The sequence below is a fragment of the Malaya genurostris genome, chromosome 3, assembly GCF_030247185.1.
Source record: "Malaya genurostris strain Urasoe2022 chromosome 3, Malgen_1.1, whole genome shotgun sequence".
NCBI lineage: Eukaryota > Metazoa > Arthropoda > Insecta > Diptera > Culicidae > Malaya > Malaya genurostris.
The window spans coordinates 145,656,428-145,675,259 of NC_080572.1; the positions used below are offsets into that span (position 1 = coordinate 145,656,428).

At 40.4% G+C, this 18,832-nt stretch overlaps 1 protein-coding gene across 4 annotated transcripts in view; it reads left to right on the forward strand.

Moving 5' to 3' along the window:
• Positions 1–18,832, forward strand: part of LOC131435423 (kinesin light chain) — a 331,832-nt gene that overhangs the window by 23,636 nt on the left and 289,364 nt on the right. The window lies entirely within an intron of this gene.

The window sequence follows — 18,832 nt, forward strand, 5'->3', positions numbered from 1 at the left end:
TCTTTTGCTGATCACATCAGAAACGATTCTCTACATCAATCATTTCCGATCGATTTTTTAGAATTTAGATATTTACTGATCTCGACTTGACATGATCATGGTCATACAAAAATTAAAATAACTTGAATATCAGTTGTGATTACACGATAAATTTTTCCTTTGATAAGATCACTTGTGATGTAATCAGTAGTGATTTATGTACGCGATCAGCCTTAAGATCAACATTGATTCTTAATCAACAATGATTTTTGATTTTTGGTGTTTTTCCCAGCCCTGATTGCTGGTAATTTCTTGATGTGAAAAGCTGTCAAGAATATAAAACACGTTGAAATATATCCTTTAAGTCTTTCAATTTTCATAATTTCGATATTGACACACTGCACGCTATCGTAAGCTTTTAACTGCATAAAGCATGAAATGCGTACGAGAAGTACAATAATTTCATTCTGCCGTCTTCTTATTTCTTAAACAGCATTGCTTGTCCGCATGAAATTCAGAACGACCAGAAGTTTTCATGCTGGAAGAACTAGCAACCGGTATGCGTTTGCATTGTGCTGGCAGCCAACAGAAGTGTAAACGGAACAATAAGGATGGGAGAGAACGAGAATAATGCTTCAGCAAAGCAAAAAGAAGCGCACAAATCACACAGAGCGCGCCGCACTGTCTCATGAGATCGGAGCACATGAGCCTCGCTCTTGGCTAAATGCGACGAGATTGTATAAAGAAGCACACTCTAGCTTCTGCTGCGCTACGGAAATGTGCGAGAAAGTTTTCGTGAGTGCAGCAAAGGCGCGTGGTGGTCTTATGATAATGAGAACAATTTTATCTCAGCGCAAAATAAACAGCGCGCGTGCAAAAGGTCTGCTTAGAAACAATTAAAAAATCGTGTTCCACGTTGCTCCCAAACATTACTTTGTCATTCAGCGCTAAGAACTCTTACTACTGGAATAAGGCGAAAAGTCGATTACACAATAATTTCGATATCTCCGTTAACAATGAACGGATTTTGACAATCTATGGCTTGTTGGATAGCTATTACCGTGCGGAATCTAAGTCTAAAATAATATTCTGTTTCAAGATCAGTTGTGACATATTATCAAAAAACATAAAACTTTGTATAACTAAAAAGTGAACATTCGATCTCAAAACCATTCAATAGTGTTCAGGGTGACAGGGAGACATTTCAATTGTTTATTGTTTATTGTAGCAGGGAAAAACCCTCTTGAGTTGACTAACTATTAGTACTTACCCAAAAGGGCGCAAAACCTCCTCATCTTTTAGTACCAACAGATGATACAAAATTCAAATGATACACTTTTACTTAAAACTAATACGAGCTATACTTTACATACAAACATTAATTACATTACACTTAAACAAAATTAAATTACATACAAAGGTTCTAAAATACATTCAATAATAGGTCAAGTTTTTAAAAAAGCAATAAATAAACGTTTGAGAGTGACACGAGATAGATTAAAATCGAATGTTGTATAACATCGATTGAATGTGCGAGCCATACTAGACATAGGTTCATTCTTCGCGTAATTTGTTCTAGAAAACAGTCTATATGACCAAGCATCAAATCGGAAATAAACATAGCTTTAGAGACGTTGCGTCGATCGCTAAGTAGCTCAAGTCCATTAGTTTGATAAAAATCGGTCCAGTCATCTCTGAGATCTCGACCTCTTTGTTGACAACACACATACACACACGGACGTTTGCTCAGTTCGTCGAGCTAAATCAATTGGTATATGACACTAGGCTCTGCGGGTCTCGGAAAATTTTTCTAAAGTTTCAGCTAACTCTATATCTATTTTTAACTAAGAGGTCGAGATTTCAGAGATGGCTGGACCGATTTTGATCAAACTAGTCGCAAACGAAAGGTCTCCCCGTCACCCTGAACGCTATTGAACGGTTTTGAGATCGGATGTTTACTTTTTCAGTTATACGAAGTTTTAAGTCAAAATTTTCAGTTTTTTGACAGTACCTGTCCCACTTGACCTTGAAAACAGAACACGCACGGTAACAGCTATCCAACTAGCCATAGATTGTTAAAATCCGTTCATTTTCAACGGAGATATCGACATGTTTGTGTAAGCGACTTTTCCCCCTATTCCAGCAGTAGGAGTTTTGAGCGCTGTATGACAAAGCAATGCTTGGGAGCTTTTACTTTTTATACTTTTACATACAATTGTTTCTATGTACCGAAAAGACTGTTTACAGTATCCTTTTTCATGACATTTTGCCTCGGACCGATTCGTTTTTGGCAACATAATCGTTTGAGTATGACATATGTAAACCAGATGAAGGCAGCATTTTCGAGTTGAAAAGAATTCTATAATTATATTGACTACTTAGTTACAGTGATAAATGTTGGAAGAACATAACACTCATATACCATTCGAATCAGTTTGTCGAGATCAGCAAATGCGTGTGTGACAAATAATTTCACTCTTTTTTTTTCGGAGATGACTCAACCGTCGAAGTCTGAAAAGTCGTATGCTCCCAAACAAGGTTTCTGAATTATGTTTGGAAACGACTTCTGGTTCCGAAACTACAGGATGATATGTAAAACGAAATTAAAAATGTGTAGCTCATTTTTCTCGTTGATGGCTAAACCGATCTAAGATTCAAATGAAATCTAGGAACCATAAAATTTAAATTTAAAAGGAAAGGTCTTAATATCCTATAAAACATTAAAAATCAGATCCAACTTCCGGTTTAGGTGATACAGGGTGATTAGTATAAAAATGTCTATTTCACATAAATTAATCAGGTTTATCGGGTTTGCAGATTTGGATAGTCGATAACCAAATAAACTTTTCAGATTTAGTGATATTCAGTTTTCGATTCGGAAGGTACCCAAAAATTTGAATCGTAGTGCGGATTTCTCAAAGACGTCTACTCGGAACATGCCCCAAGATTAGAAAAAAGTATGAACGTGTTCTGCAATATTATAAAAACAAACGCATTTAAACTATTTAATAACAAATGTGTTCATTCGTAACCGAATGTTCGAAGTGAGCACACGCGTTTTTTAACAATCGACATCGGTAAGACGAAGGTGCCTATCACAGCAGAGGCTGTAGTATAGGCATTAAATAAAAGTGATAAAAAGTAGCATCCCCGCAAGTGAGTTCTGTCTGTGCACCGGTTTTGTATCGGTATCGACAGTAGACGCTATTGTGCTATCCTCGGGCAGCAGTTATTTCTATTGTTTGCTACCCGCATCACAGCAGCCAAATCCTGAGTCAAGGTCACGCTGAAGCACAACGAAGGAGTGAAGGAGCAACTCACCTAACAGCTTACCGTGACATACTGTTAAGTATTTTCTCAAACTTTTTCTTTCAACTTTTACTATTCATATATTTTCTTTTCATTTTATTTCTTTCTTTTTCATTTCAAGTGCGGGAGACTTCTTTACTCCCGCACTTTAAATATGAATATTGATGACAGTGGGGGTGTCTCGGAGGAGGGCGAAGCTGAACGAATGAACGAAGAACATTTAGAGGCTGAGTTTGCTTCCGAGATGCCATCTACCCCTCCTATACCATCTCCCCCTCCGATACCATCTCCCCCTCCGATACCATCTCCCTCTCCGATGCCATTTCCCTCTCCGATGCCTCCATCTCCCTTTAAGATATTGCCTGCTCGCCAAAAAGTTTACCAAGACGATGGCTCGGGGGGTCCGTGGGTGGTATACTTCCGGCCCAAATTAAAGTCTCTCAGAGTTTTAAATATTGCTCGGGACCTGGAAAAACATTACTCGGCAATAAAAACAATAGATAAGGTTTCGCCAAACAAGTTACGCGTTGTTGTGTCCGACCTGAAGCAAGCAAACGGGATTGCTACCAACGAGTTGTTCACGAAGGAGTACCGCGTGTACGTCCCGTCTCATGTGGTGGAGATCGACGGTGTGGTCCGTGACGAAAGTCTGACAATCGAAGATCTGATGAAGGACGGGGTAGGCCGTTTCAAAAACCCCGACCTTCAACCAGTGAAAATTTTGGAGTGCAAGCAATTGCACTCCAAATCGATAGATGGTAAATTTTACCAATCGGACTCATTTCGCGTGACTTTTGCCGGATCTGCACTTCCAAATTATTTGGTAGTGAGTGGAGTTCGTCTACCTGTTCGGCTGTATGTACCGCGGGTAATGCATTGTACAAGCTGCAAACAGCTAGGTCATACGGCAACCTATTGTTGCAACAAACTGCGATGCGGCAAATGCGGAGAGGCCCATGAGGACGATCTCTGCAGAAGAGCAGTGGAAAAGTGTTGCTACTGCGGGGAGAATCCTCATGATCTTTCGGTGTGCCCTACGTACATACAGCGTGCGGAGAAATTGAAGCGATCCGTGAAAGAACGTTCCAAACGTTCTTATGCGGAAATCTTAAAAAGAACCACTCCATCGACCCCTGAGAACCCGTTTGCAATCTTGCCAGTTGAAGAGGATACCTCTGACGACCCAGGCGAAGGACCTTCCTACACACAGGTTGAAGGAAGCAGGAAAAGACAAAATCTGGCTTCTCCCAAGCTTCCTCGTAAAGGCCTCAGACTGTCCTCTTCGTCACAAAAGAACCAAACGGAAACAAAAAGTGCTGACTCAAAACCGAAGCAAACACCTCCTGGGTTCAAAAAACTTAGGGATGATAAGGAGTACCCAGCACTTCCTGGGGCATCAAAAACCCCGAATGACCCCAAAGCACAACCAGAAAATCCAACAAACGCTGGATTATTGAAATTTTCTGATATCGTGGACTGGATATTAACAGCCTTCAATATTACTGATCCTCTGAAAAGCTTCCTAACTGCTCTACTTCCAACAGTAAGGACATTTTTAAAACAGTTGACTGAACAATGGCCCCTCCTTGCAGCGATCGTATCTTTTGATGGATAATTTACCACTGAGAATCGAAGATATGATCATTGTGCTTCAGTGGAATTGCAGAAGTATCATCCCAAAACTTGATTCTTTCAAACACTTAATACATACTCATAATTGCGATGTATTCTCCTTGAGTGAAACTTGGCTTACTTCTAACATCAACCTCGACTTCCATAATTTTAACATAATCCGCCTGGACCGAGAAGACTCTTATGGAGGGGTACTTTTAGGGATTAAAAAGTGCTATTCATTTTATCGTATTAACCTCCCCTCGACACCGGGAATTGAAGTTGTTGCTTGCCAAATTAATATTAAAGGCAAAGATCTATGTATAGCTTCTATCTACATTCCTCCCAGAGTCTCGATAGGGCATCGTCGGCTTGCAGACATCATAGAACTTCTTCCTTCACCGCGGCTGGTTTTAGGGGACTTTAACTCGCATGGTACAGGATGGGGCTGCTTATATGATGATAATCGTTCTTCGTTAATTCAAGATCTGTGTGACAACTTCAATTTGACAATTCTAAACACGGGAGAAATGACACGGAACCCTAGACCACCAGCACAACCAAGTGCGCTGGATTTATCCCTTTGCTCGACTTCGCTACAGTTAGATTGCAAGTGGAAGGTAATCTGTGATCCTCACGGTAGCGATCACTTGCCGATCATAGTTTCTATCACCAACCGTGGAAGACCATCGGAAACAATCAATGTTTCGTACGATTTCACACGAAACATTGATTGGAAACGTTACGCGAGCTCGATGTCTGAGAAACTGGAAACATCACAGGAGCTTCCTCCGGAGGAAGAGTATACATTTTTGGCTGGCTTGATTCTTGACACCGCAATTCAAGCTCAGACGAAACGAGTACCTAGCGCGCAAACTAGTATGCGTTCTCCCAACCCATGGTGGGACAAAGAGTGCTCAGAGCTGAAAACGAAAAAAGCTTCAGCCTTCATCTCGTTTAGAAGGAACGGAACTCCAGATAATTATCGGAAATACGCGGCGTTAGAATTTCAAATGAAAAGTCTGATTAAAGCTAAGAAACGCGGTTACTGGCGAAGGTTTGTTGACGGATTAACGAGAGAAACAGCAATGAGCACTCTTTGGAATACGGCCCGTCGCATGCGCAATCGAAATCACGCGAACGAAAGCGAGGAATATTCTAACCGCTGGATATTTGATTTCGCTAAGAAAGTATGTCCTGATTCTGTTCCGGAACAGAAGATATCCCGCGTCGCGACATTGAATACAAACGAAACACCGTTTTCGATGGTAGAGTTCTCACTTGCGCTCTTGTCGTGTAACAATAGAGCCCCGGGGTTAGACAGAATTAAATTCAACTTGTTGAAAAATCTGCCCGACTCTGCCAAAAGGCGCTTGTTGAATTTATTCAACAAGTTCCTCGAGGGTAATATTGTCCCACACGAATGGAGAGAAGTGAGAGTTATTACTATTCAAAAACCTGGAAAACCAGCCTCCGATCACAATTCGTATCGGCCGATTGCTATGCTTTCCTGTATTCGGAAATTGTTGGAGAAAATGATTCTCTTCCGTCTAGACAATTGGGTCGAAACAAATGGATTGCTTTCAGGTACACAATTTGGGTTCCGCAGGGGCAAAGGAACGAACGATTGTCTAGCGTTGCTCTCAACAGAAATTCAAATGGCATTTGCTCGTAAAGAACAAATGGCATCAGTTTTCCTCGACATCAAGGGGGCATTCGATTCAGTTTCCATTAACGTTCTATCTGAGAAGTTGCATCAGCATGGTCTTTCACCAGTTTTGAACAACTTTTTATATAATCTATTGTCCGAGAAACACATGCATTTTGAGCATGGTGATTTGACGACAAAGCGATTCAGTTACATGGGTCTTCCTCAGGGCTCATGCTTAAGCCCCCTTTTATACAACTTTTACGTAAATAACATTGATGAATGTATCAACACATCTTGCACGCTAAGACAACTTGCCGACGACAGTGTTGTGTCTATTATAGGACCCAAAGCTGCCGATCTCCAAGGACCATTGCAAGATACCCTCGACAACTTGTCGACATGGGCTTTTCAAATGGGTATCGAGTTCTCTACGGAGAAAACTGAGCTGGTTGTATTTTCAAGGAAGCGAGAACCTGCGCAATTACAGCTTCAACTAGGGGGTGAAACCATAGCTCAGGTTTTCACATTTAAATATCTCGGGGTCTGGTTCGATTCCAAAGGTACCTGGGGATGTCACATTAGGTATTTGAAACGAAAATGCCTACAGAGAATCAATTTCCTTCGTACAATAACCGGAACTTGGTGGGGCTCTCACCCAGGAGACCTGATCAGGTTGTACAAAACGACGATATTGTCAGTAATGGAATATGGATGTTTCTGTTTCCGCTCCGCTACGAATATTCATTTCATTAAACTGGAAAGAATTCAGTATCGTTGTTTACGTATTGCCTTGGGTTGCATGCAATCAACCCATACGATGAGTCTTGAAGTGCTGGCGGGCGTCTTACCGTTGAAAAACAGGTTCTGGGATCTCTCATATCGACTGCTAATCCGATGCGACATTTTGAATCCGATGGTGATAGAAAACTTTGAAAAGCTCGTCGAGCTTAATTCACAAACCCGTTTTATGTCCTTGTATTTTGACTACATGGCTCAGAATATAAATCCTTCTTCGTTTGTTCCCAATCGTGTTCATTTTGTGGATGCTTCTAATTCTACTGTGTTCTTCGACACATCCATGAAAGAAGAAATTCGTGGAATCCCGGATCCTGTACGCCCTCAAGAGATCCCAAAAATTTTTAATAATAAATTTAAAGAAGTCGACTGTAATAAAATGTTTTACACTGACGGATCATATCTAGACGGGTCCACTGGCTTCGGTATATTCAATGTAAATTTCACCGCTTCCTATAAACTCAGTGATCCAGCTTCAGTTTACGTCGCAGAACTAGCTGCAATTCAGTATACCCTTGAGATCATTGACACTCTGCCCACAGATCACTACTTCATTCTATCGGACAGTCTCAGTTCCATTGAGGCTCTCCGTTCAGTGAAGCCTGGAAAGCACTCACCGTATTTCCTGGGGAAAATACGGGAACAATTGAGTGCTTTATCTGCAAAATCATACCAGATTACCTTGGTTTGGGTCCCCTCACATTGTTCCATACGGGGCAATGAGAGGGCGGACTCGTTAGCCAAGGTGGGCGCACTAGAAGGTGATATCTATGAAAGACCAATCTGCTTCAATGAATTTTTCAGTTGCTGTCGTCAGAAAACTCTAGCTAGCTGGCAGAATACATGGAATAGTGGAACTCTGGGACGATGGTTACACTCAATAATCCCACAGGTATCGACGAAAGCTTGGTTCCGGGGGTTGGACGTGAGCCGAGACTTTATTCGTGTAATGTCAAGGCTCATGTCTAATCATTATATGTTCAGCGCGCATCTCCGTCGTGTGGGGCTCGCTGAGAGTGGTGTCTGCGTTTGCGGTGAGGGTTATCATGACATCGAACATGTTGTTTGGACATGTGTCGAGTATTGTGATGCCAGGTCCCAACTCATAGGTTCCCTTCGGGCCCGAGGTATACCACCCTTCGTACCAGTCCGCGACGTCTTGGCAACTCGAAATCTTCCTTATATGACTCTCATCTATAACTTCTTGAAAACTATCAATGCTCAAATTTAGTGCTCTCCCTATCTCTTTCTCGTCTACAGCTCTACCGCACTCTTCTTTACGTTGCTGGAAGTATGGCCTGTGTAAACGATGCTTCGGAGCATGCACCTGCCTTGAACTGACTGAGTTGCTGGAAGCTACCCAAAAACGTCACATCAACGTCAGAACACACCAACGAAGCATCCCAATCCAGAATAATCTCTTCATTGCTACAAGCTGAAAAACATGAAGATTCATCGAACGCAAAATGTGTCTAAAAGATGTATGCCACAAACCAATGATGTATTCAAATTTCAATTCAATACTGTGTAGGTCCCACCCTCCCTATGTCCCCTTACTAACTGGGGAGTATGCCGCCCCGTAATACGGCATCCCTTTCTCTCTCCCTAACAACAAGACAATCGGCCACGTTAAGCTAAAGCAAATGAGCCTAATAAAAATTTTATTTGAAAAAAAAAAAAAAAAAAACAAATGTGTTAAACTATTACAGGTGATATTCTCGGATGACAAAAAGTTTAACCTAGACGGACCAGACGGATTCAACGATTATTGGCGTGATCTACGTAAGGAACCACGATATTTCTCGAAGAGAAGTTTTACGGTGGATCTGTAATGGTTTGGGGTGCGTTCTGTGCAACCGGCAGGCTGGAACTTCAATTTGTATCCAACAAAATGAAAAGTTCGGATTACATAAATGTCCTCAAAGCTAGTCTGCTGCCAGTAATTAAAAGAAGACGCAAGTCAAAGCTCATTTTCCAGCAGGATAACGCCAGCATTCATAAAAGTGCTGAAACAATGAAGTGGTTAAAGTCTGAGAAAATTGATATTTTGGACTGGCCAGCTTGCTCACCGGATTTAAATCCAATTGAGAATCTCTGGGGTATTATGGTACGATAAATTTATGCCGCTAATCGTCAAATTTCATCATTACTAGAGCTAAAAAGTGCTATTCTTCGTTCTTGGGAAGCTATTGAACTGGCAACACTGCAGAAATTGATGCAAAGTATGCTAAATCGTATTTTTCAGACAATAAACCGTTCCGGTGGAGCAATGCATCATTAGATGCTTTTTTTGCTTATTTTAACCATCCGAGTGGCCAAGTGGCCTTATAATTTTGAAAAGCCATTTTTCCTTAAAAACGTTCTATCACAAAAGTTTTTTAGTGAAATCAATCAACTCTTGGATTCACATTCGTGTTTTGCAATCTAATTTCATGTTACATCGAAAAATAAATCCTAAAACCATTCCCTTTTTTCCATCTTCAAATTTATGGGTGGCCTTATAATTTTGAAAAGGTCTGTATACAGCTACTCAGGTGAATTTATCTGACTTCGGCTACACCGATTTTCGAATTCCGGTTCCAGTATCGAATCGTTTCTCATAACTCAATCGATTTCTCAAAAAAGCCAAATCGAATTTTAAACATGGTTAGTCCCATAAAAAATTAATTAATTTGATCCAATTCTGACTTCCGATTCTGGAATTACAGGAAAAGTTTTTTTTTAAATTCAAACCGATATAGAAGATGACAATCCCTAAAAGCATTGAAGTTAGACTCAAAACTATTGCAATTTATTCGGCAAGTCAATTCATGGCCATACGAATCGGTTTGGGCTATGCTGGGTCCTGAATGCCGGATCTGGAAGTATCGTAAATGACCGTAAACTCTAAAGTGGAACTTATTTCGACATCTCATTGTCACACTTTTAAATTCAAATTCGATCCGATTTGCAGTTTCGACATTACAGAGTAATGAGTGATCAAAATCTCAAATTGCCGCTTAAAATGACGCTCATTAGAATAATGTCATGAAAACTGAAACACTGAAGAATATTCATGCGAAAAACACATGCGAATTGATAAAAAAGGTATTATCTCACTGCTAGGTGAATTAGGCACGTTTTTATAAATATAAAAAAGCTAAGAATTCGCTCAAACTTTAAAAAAAATTCCGAGGCCCGGATGGCCGAGTGCCATATACCAATCGATTCAGCTCGACGAACTGAGCAAATGCCCGTGTGTGTCTGTATGTGTGTTGTCAAAATCCGTCCATTTTTAACGGAGATATCGACATTTTTGTGTAAGCGACTTTTCGCCCTATTTCAGTAGTAGGAATTTTACGCATGTAACGATAAAGAGATGTTTCGGAGTAAAGTGAAATACAATTTGTTATACTGCAACATAAAATTGTTTTTTTTTTTCATTTAGAATTGGAACTAACTTTTGCTCATATTGTGGCGCTCCTGGTGGACGGATTTGGAAGTTCTTGGCGCCCACATGTCGGGAATTTTGTCAGCTTCACGTATGATTTTTGACATTCCGCAAATCGACTGTACAAACAACATGGAAGCCGAAAGAAGGGAAAAAATTGTGCACAGTTATTTGGAAAGTCCATTGTGGCTAGCTAAACAGCTGAAACGGCCCAGAAATACCGTATGGCGCGTTATCAAACGGTTTAAGGAAACATTGACGACGATTCGGAAGCCTCAAGCCAATCGTCGAAGTGTAACTGTCGACCGGAAACTGCGTGGTAAGATTTTGAAGACGATTAAGAGAAATCCTAATCTGTCGGACCGTGATTCGGCCAGAAAATTCAATGCTGCCCATAGTACCGCGAGGAGAACTCGACTCGGGAAGGAATCAAGTCGTATCGAACTAGCAAACAGCCAAATCGTACCATAAAACAGAATACTGTGGTCAAAATTCGTGCTCGGAAACTATATGACCAGGTGCTGACCAAGTTCGACGGGTATCTTCTGACGGACGATGAAACCTATGTCAAGGCTGACTTCGGGCAAATCCCAGGTTAAAAACTTTACTTGGCAACGGCTGGGGGGGATTTCAGCCAAATTTAAATTTGTTTTTGCCGACAAATTGGCAAGCTAATTTATGATTTGGCATGGCATTTGCTTCTATGCCAAAAAAACGAAAGTTTTCGTTACAAATAATCGGAACTATACCAAAAAGAGTGCCTCCAAAAACGAATTTTGCCGTTCATTCGATCCCACGACCATCCCGTAATGTTTTGGCCAGATTTGGAAAGCTGTCATTACAGTAAAGTCGTTCAAGAATGGTATCCAGAGTAAGAGGTCCAGTTTGTTCCGAAAAACCTTAACCCACTCAACTGCCTCCAGTTCCGCCCTATTGAGAAATACTGGGCAATCATGAAGAGGAGACTCAAGGCAAAGGGAAAGGTTGTCAAAGACATCAATCAGATTACGATTTGGTGGAATAAGATAGCTAAAACGATGGACGAAGAAGGTGTGCGCCGTGTTATAGGAAAAATTCGAGAATTCCTTCAAAACCGTGACGAATAATTTTATCCGTATTTTTTTCGTAAAAGTATGAAGAAAATGCTACATTCGTATTAAAAAAGATCTTGAATTCAATAATAAATAACTGAAATACAGGCAATTGTCTTTGTTCCAATTCTATCTGAAGCAAGCTTTACTCGGTGTTTTGGATCTCATGACATTATTTTAATGACCGTTGTTTCAAGCGGCAATTTAATGTTCTATTCACTGAAAATCGGATCGAATTTGAATCTAAAACCGGGAAGGAATCAACTCGCATCGAGCTAACAAACAGCCAAATCGGACCATAAAACAGAATAGTGTGGTCAAAATTCGTGCTCGGAAACTACATGACCAGGTGCTGACCAAGTTCGACGGGTTTCTTCTGACGGACGATGAAACCTATGTCAAGGCTGACTTCGGGCAAATTCCAGGTCAAAAATTTTACTTGGTAACGACTTCGGGGGATGTTCCAGCCCAATTTAAATTTGTTTTTACCAACAAATTTGCAAGAAAATTTATGATTTGGCAGTTTAGATCTTTTAGGTCAGCATGACCAGGTGCTGACCAAGTTCGACGGGTGTCTTCTGACGGACGATGAAACCTATGTCAAGGCTGACTTCGGTCAAATCCCAGGTCAAAAATTTTACTTGGCAACGGCTCGGGGAGATGTTCCAGCCAAATTTAAATTTGTTTCTGCCGACAAAATTTGCAAGAAAATTTATGATTTGGCAGGGCATTTGCAGCTGTGGCAAAAAACGAAAGTTTTCGTTACAAATAAGACAATGACGTCGGAACTATACCAAAAAGAGTGTCTCCAAAAACGAATTTTGCCGTTCATCCGATCCCACGACCATCCCGTAATGTTTTGGCCAGATTTGTCAAGCTGTCATTACAGCAAAGTCGTTCAAGAATGGTATGCTTAGAAAGGGGTCCAGTTGGTTCCGAAAAACCTTAACCTACTCAACTGCCTCCAGTTCAGCCCTATTAAGGAATACTGGACAATCATGAGGAGGAGACTCAAGGCAGAGGGACAGGTTGTCAAAGACATCAATCAGATGACGACCTGGTGGAATAAGATAGCTAAAACGATGGACGAAGAATTATTATTAGTATTATTAAAATGGACGAAGAAGGTGTGCGCCGCCTAATGAGCCGTGTTACAGGAAAAATTCGAGAATTCCTTCGAAACCGTGACGAATAATTTTATCCGTATTTTTTCTTAAAAGTATAAAGAAACCGCTACATTTGTATAAAAAAGATCTTGAATTCAATAATAAATAACTGAAATACAGGCAATTGTATTTGTTCCAATTCTATCTCAAGCAAGCTTTATATACCAAAAAGAGTGTATACAGCATTTTTTTAGTGACATTTTGCCTCGGACCGATTTAGGCACGGTTCATTTTTGGCAACATAATCGTTCAAATATGACATATGTAATCCAAATGATGGCAGTTGAAAGCAATTCCATGATAATATCGATTTCAACTACTTACAGCAATAAATGCTGGAAGAACATAACACCTATATACCATTCGAATCAGTTCGTTGAGATCAGCCAATGCGTATATGACAAATAATTTCACTCAATTTTCTCGGAGATGACTCAACCGTTTTCTTCAAACTCAGAAGTCGAATGCTCCCAAACAAGGTTCCTGAATTACGTTTGGATCCGACTTCTGGTTCCGGAACTACAGGATGATATATGAAACGAAATTGAAATAGTGCAACTTATTTTTCTCGTAGATGGTTGAACCGATCTAAGATTCAAATGAAAGGTCTTATTGTCTTCTAAGAACAATCTAAGATTCAAATGAAAGGTCTTATGATCCTATATAACATCTTGCTTTTTAGTCAGATCCAACTTCTGGTTTAGGAGATAAAGGGTGATTAGTATAAAAATATCCATTTCACATAAATTAATCAAGTTTATCGAGTTTGCAGATTTTGAGATTTTGATAGTCGATAAACAATTAAACTTATTTCAGTTTTAGCGGTATTCAGTTTTCGATTCGGAAGATACCCCAAAAACTCAATACACAGTACAATTTCTCAAAGATGTTTACATTAATTTTTAATCAGGAATTAGAACTTATTGGCTCAAGTGGCTCGTTTCCCTAGCTATTTAAAGATTTGTGTATCAATCGTTGTCTCAAAAAAGGCCGAATTTCAAAAATAAAAATTAAAATACAGGATTCATTAAAATAGTGTCAGGCACACACACACACATATTTATATATATATATATATATATATATATATATATATATATATATATATATATATATATATATATATATATATATATATATATATATATATATATATATATATATATATATATATATATATATATATATATATATATATATATATTAATGATGGTTTTAACACTGGCATAATGAATTCCAAATCGCTTCGCCAATTTTCGCATAGTAATACCCTTCTCATTTTGCCATGTGTCCAGAACCTTAATTTTCACTTCCTTTTCAATACGCGACATTTTGAAAACGCAGAATTTCAACCGCACAAACAACTAAACAAACGAAAGCAGACAGCCAAACGCACAGCATGCTGTGATCTGAGCATAAAAAACCATCACAAATACATGCATACACAAATGTATGTAGATAAGTTATTTTCGATACACTCCTTATGTCCTTGGTGTTGATTACATGGCTCAGAATATTAATCTTTCTTCGTTTGCTTCCAACCGTGCTCATTTCTTGGATACCTTTTAAACTGCTGTGTTTTTTTATACATCCATGAAAGAAGTGATTAATGGAATTCCGGATCACGTACGACCTCAAGTGGCCCCTAATATCTTTAATAACTGACGGATCAAACATCAACAAGTCCACTTCGGCAAGGCTTCGGCATCTTCAATCAAAACATCACCGCTTCGTCCAAACTCAGTGATCCGGCTTCAGTTTACGTCGCAGAATTACCTGCTATTCAGTACACCCTTGAGATCATTGAAACTTTGCCCAAAGACCACTACTTCATCGTCACGGACAGTCTGAGCTCAATATAGGCGCTCCGGACGATGGAGCCAGGAAAACATCCCCCATATATTCTGGGGAAAATACGGGAACATTTGAGAGCTTTATCTGGACAGTCTTAATCAAAATCTTTAGTCTGGCTCCCTTCGCATTGTTCCATTCCGGGAAATGAAAAGGCAGACTCGTTGGTAAAAAACCAATCTGCTTCAATGAACTTCAGCATCTCGTCAGAAAACCCTCGAAAGTTTGCAAACATGTCAAATCACTATGCATTCAACGCACATCTCCGGCGTATCGGGATCGTAGAGAGCGAGCTCTGCACCTGTAGCGACGGTTAACAGGACATCGAGCATATCGTGTGGTCGTGCGAAAAATATCGCGACGCCAGGTTGGAGCTACTGAAATCTCTCTGGGCCCGAGGTAGACCGCCTGAGTTTTCGGTTCGGGGTATATTGGCGAGTCGGGATAGTTCATATATGCTTCTCATATATTATTACCTTAAACACATTAATATACAAGTGTAATCTGTTACATCTTACTTTGAAAGTTCCTCCTTTTTATCGACGTTGTTTCAACTGTGGCTAAGAATAATCTTCACCTGCAGGTTCGACACTAACTTCCGCCGATTCTCCCGATTTCTCATCTGTCCACCATCTTCATCTTAACTATTAAGATATTTTTGCTGTCACTAACCTTTTCGCTTCGCAGTCGAGACACGTTTATTTCAAGCCAATTTTTTTTTGCAGGAAACCCAAACAAGCACTGCTCAGATCAGAACATTTCATATGAAGCACTTGGTTACAATTACCGAAACAATAAATCCTATCGGTTTAAGAAAGAATACGCACAGAGCACACACTGCATTGAACAGGAGTCATTCTCTTCCTCTTCGCCCCAGTGCGGAAACACAACAGCGGATGATATCGTACGATCACTTGTTATTCAGGCTACTTGGTTCAGCCGAAATATAGTAAACAATTTTAATGATAACTTGGTGATTCAATGTAGCACACACAAGAAAATACTTACTAGTTGAAACACGTTCCAGGATCTACAATCCAGTACCGAAGAGTAGGCGGCGCCAAAAATATGGGAAGCGAAACTTTTCGCTCCCGTCAGATTTTGTTCCCGAAATTTCGAAAATTAAGTCATTTTTATGGAGTAAAACTGGTTCTAAGCTTGTAGGAAGTGAAAGCGCAATAAACTAGATAAGTTAAATTAGTCAAGATTGAAAATGATCTATCAAAATAAGTCAAAAGTACAAGAGACTACGGAATAATCCCTAACTATCAAGGAGGAACATAAGCGCAGCATTTTCAATTTCTGAATACTCAGATTATGAACGCATATACAGATGAGTATTTTCTTTTTCTTGTATATTTATATATAATATATACAAAGAGGTCTTTTTTTGCAAATTTACGTACCGCATAAAAAAATGGCATAACTTTGAAAATTCGCATAAAAAACCGCATAACTCTGAAACTTTGCATAAAAAAACCGCATAAAGGAAACCGCATAACTCTGAAAATTCGCAATAAAAAGTCGCATAAAAAACCGCATAAAAAGACCCATTTACTTGTACCTCCTCCGACCAAACCATAGTGAACCACATCATGGTTGGACTCGCTCATATAGCCATTATGCCTCCCTGTTCGTACCTGTCCAGCCAAACCGTATTGTATCGCACCATGGTTGGTCCACTCACATGGTATGCACCCCCTCCGGACCAAACTGACCACACGCTCAAAATGCTTTTTTTTTGGCCCAAACGTCAATATTTTCGAGGCTTACGTTCCGAAATGTGGTCCCCCTATAGATAGACAGGCCAACTTTATCATAATTTGTAATAACTTTAATGCGTCGGTCCACCGCAACCAGCGGAACCGTATACTACGGTACGGTCAGTGAGACAAGCATGCCTCGCATCGTGCGCAGACCGACCAGAACGTAGAAGGCGGTTTACCTCTCATGCCCACTACAAGGGGCATTAATGGTACATCATATGGCAGACTTCCGGAGACTGATGGGAACGTCTTAAACAAGTATGGTGATGTATCCCACTACAAGGGCCATTGATGGTACATCATATGGCAGACTGATGGGAACGTCTTAGGCAAGTATGGTGATGTATCCCACTACAAGGGCCATTAATGACACATCATATTACAAACTGATAGGAATGTACGTGCAATTTACATGTTAACCCAGGCCAACTTTTTCGTAAATTAGAACTTAAAAAAATTACGCACGTCATCGAACGATCAAGACGTTCGAGACGTGCTATACAGTCCTAGTACGATACCTCCACTAGGTCATGTACTATCCACGGGACCGATGACCAGAGTAGAATCAGTTGGCATGAGACATAGTATGTCGCACTATACCACTATATGGTATAGTGATATAGTGCGAAAAGTTTTATTGACAATAAAACTTTTCGCACTATATCACTGTACTATATAGTACCACGTACCACTGGTACGTATAGTGTGCAAATGCAAATTTGCAACCGGGTTACTTGACCAAGTTTCCATCAGTTGATCACATCGACCCAGTGAAGTAATGTTCTGGGTTGTACTTGTCGTAAAAATTATTAAGTGCAAAAGTGGTTTGTGATGGATGGTTGGTTGAAAACGTATCTATGGCTAACGCCTAACAGCGTTGCATATGCAGCGAATCGTTCCCGTATATGCGTCCGTAGTTATGTATACAGTGTTAACCGTTAACGCCTATCGATCCGGCATAGACAGCGAACCTCCCATATACGTGTCCATGGTGATGGTTCTTAACGAGAGGCATTTATTTAAATCGTTGTCGCGGCTTACTATGATAAACAAACGTAACGACATATGGTGCGTTCTGGTAGTTTTGCGACGTACTTTCACGACGTGCCGTCCGTTTTGAAAAATCTGAGCAAAAATTTTTCGCGCCATGCATATGTGACCAAGTTGCAACCGGCCAACCCGGTTTACTAAGCCTATTTCCTCATACTGCGGCCAGCATGGTACCCATATACTAACTGGCACATATCCCACACTGATAGGCATTGCGCCTACGTTCGTAACTTATCAACTATCCCGCGTACTATGCTCACGTCAATTGCATTCGACAGAGCGGGGACGGCACTACCACATGTGACAGGTTTTGGAAAAAATGCGGGTGTTGACTGAACTAAATCGGTTGTTAGAAAAACGAAAAAAGTGTTGGACTTAGCAAAGAAAAAAAATCTGATAGGTTGTTGGAAAAGCTAACTACGGTTTGGAGGGACAGGTACGAAGCAGAGGCAAATGGCTATATGAGCGGGACCAACCATGAAGTGAAGCACTATGGTTTGGTAGGACAGGTACGAACAGAGAGGCGAATAGATATGAGCGCTGGACTATGAAGTGGTGCACTACCGTTGCCCACTGCCAGATAGGTGGTAGCTCGGGTAAAATATTGTCTCTCGGGCAACAATGAGATACCACCGTTGCTTCCGGAACTTGTCGGAGGCGTAGAAGGGAGAGTCTGCCAGGTTTCGTATCATATTTCGAACGAATCCGGTTCAGACGAGGTTATAGTGATATCGTGCGAATTCAATATTGATCAAAGAAGTATTCAAAAAGTGTGTGTGTTTAGATAGAGGAGCGTATTTAGAGTTATTTTAACGATTAACGACTAAATTTTGTGTGGTGTTTATACGATGGCACCTACAACTAGAGCAGACCGCAATAAGCTGCAGCGGTCACTGACGGACATTGCGTCGTCATTGGTAGTAGGACAGGGCGATAAAGCTATCTGCAATATCGATCCCGCATCAGGATGTCCATACGTCCATAGTAGATTTGCCCCTGGCAACTTCATCCGTCACTTCAGTACCGTACATACGGAACGTGCATGTGCAAACAATCTCCTTACAATTACCTATCCAATGGAGAAGAAGGCAAGAATAATTCATAAGCGTTTAATAGCTATTGACCAGCAGTCA